Below are 2,520 nucleotides of genomic sequence, written 5' to 3' on the forward strand. Positions count from 1 at the left end.
CACGGTTCAAAGTGCACCCAAGAGTCGTTGTAATCGGTTTCAGTAAGTCTTTGAAGCCTTCCCACTCGAAGCAGGAAATAGGAAGATGATGGAAGGTCGTCAGCTTAACTGCTGACGCAATTAGTAACTGCCGGTCAATAGCTATCAAACGCTTAGGAATTACTCTTTCCTTCTTCTCCATTGGATAGGCAATTGTAAGGAGATTGTTTGCACATGCACGTTCCGTATGTACGGTACGAAAGTGACGGATGAAGTTGCCAGGGGCAAATCTACTCTGGACGTATGGACATCCTGACGCGGGATCGATGTTGCAGATAGCTTTATCGCCCTGTCTTACTACCAATGACGACGCAATGTCCGTCAGTGACCGCTGCAGCTTATTGCGGTCTGCTCTTGTTGTAGGTGCCATCGTATAAACACCACACAAAATTTAGTCGTTAATGGTTTAACTCTAAATACGCTCCTCTATCTAAACACACACACTTGATAAATACTTCTTTGATCAATATTGAATTCGCACTATATCACTATAACCTTGTCTGAACCGGATTCGTTCGGAATACGATACGAAACCTGACAGACTCTCCCTCCTACGCCTCCGACAAGTGCCGGAAGCAACGGTGGTATCTCATTGTTGCCCGGGAGATAATATTTTACCCGAGCTCCCACCTATCTGGCAGTGGGCCACGGTAGTGCACCACTTCACCAGCGCTCATATAGCTATTCGCCTCTCTGTTCGTACCTGTCCCTCCAAACCGTAGTTAGCAATTCCAACAACCTACATATTTTCAGTTAGCTTTTCCAACAACCTATCCGATTTTTTTTTCTTAGCTAAGTCCAACACTTTTTTAGTTATTCCAACAACCGATTTAGTTCAGTCAACACCCGCATTTTTTTTCCAAAACCCAGCTGTTTCACATATGGTAGTGCCGTCCCCGCTCTGTCGAATGCAATTGACGTGAGCGTAGTACGCGGGATAGGTGATAAGTTACGAACGTAGGCGCAATGCCTATCCGTGCGGGATATGTGCCAGTTCGTACATGGGTAACATGCTGGAAGGCCGCAGCATGAGAGGCATACGCTTAGTAAACCGGGTTGACCGGTTGCAACTTGGTCACATTTGTATGGAACAAAAAATTTGTGCGCAGATTTTCCAAAACGGACTTCACGTCGTGAAAGTACGTCGCAAAACTACCAGAACGCACCATATGTCGTTACGTTCGTTTACCAAAGTAAGCCGTAACAACGATTTTAAATAATGCCTCTCGGTACGAACCATCACCATGGACACGTATATGGGCGGTCCGCTGTCTATGCCGCATCGATAGGCGTTAACGGTTAACACTGTATACATAACTACGGACGCGTATACGGGAGCGGTTCGCTGCATGTGCATCGCTGTTAGGCGTTAGCCATAGATACGTTTTCAACCAATCACCAATCTTAAACCACTCGTGCACTTAACAATTGTTACGACATGTACGACCCAGAACTTTATATCACTGGGTCGATGTGATCAACAGATGGAAACTTGGTCAAGTAACCCGGTTGCAAAAACTGGTATTAGTAATACTGTCAGTAAAACTTTTCGCACTATATCACTATACCATATAGTGGTATAGTGCGACATTCTATGTCTCTTGCCAACTGATTCTACTCTGGTAATCGGTCCCGTGGATAGTACATGACCTAGTGGAGGTATCGTACTAGGACTGTATAGCACGTCTCGAACGACTTGATCGTTCGATGACGTGCTTATTTTTTTTAAGTTTTTTTCAAGTTTTTATTTACCATATATCACCATACTCGTCTAAGATGTTCCCATCAGTTTGCCATATGATGTGGCATGAATGGCCCTTGTAGTGGGATACATCCCCATACTCGTCTAAGATGTTCCCATCAGTTTGCCATATGATGTATCATGAATGGCCCTTGTAGTGGGATACATCCCCATACTTGCCTTAGACGTTCCCATCAGTTTGCCATATGATGTGGCATGAATGGCCCTTGTAGTGGGATACATCCCCATACTCGTCTAAGATGTTCCCATCAGTTTGCCATATGATGAACCATTAATGGCCCTTGTAGTGGGCATGTCAGCGAAACCGCCTTCTACGTTCCGGTCGGTCTGCCGCACGATGCGAGGCATAGTTGTCTCACTGACGGTACCGTAGTATACGGTTCCGCTGGTTGCGGTGGACCGACGCGTTAAAGTTATTACAAATCATGATAAAGTTGGCCTGTTTTGGCCACAAATCTATCTATAGGGGGACCACATTTCGGAACGTATGCGTCGAAAATATTGACTTTTGAGCCCAAAAAATGCATTTTGAGCGTATGGTCAATTTGGTCCGGAGGGGGTGCATGCCATGTGAGTCGACCAACCATGGTGCGGTACACTACGGCTTGGCTGCACAGGTTCGAACAGTGAGGCATAATGGCTATATGAGCGAGTCCAAACATGATGTTGTACATTACGGCTTGGCTGGACAGGTACGAACAGTGAGGCATAATGGCTAT

Source organism: Malaya genurostris, chromosome 3 (genome assembly GCF_030247185.1).
Source record: "Malaya genurostris strain Urasoe2022 chromosome 3, Malgen_1.1, whole genome shotgun sequence".
NCBI classification, from domain to species: domain Eukaryota; kingdom Metazoa; phylum Arthropoda; class Insecta; order Diptera; family Culicidae; genus Malaya; species Malaya genurostris.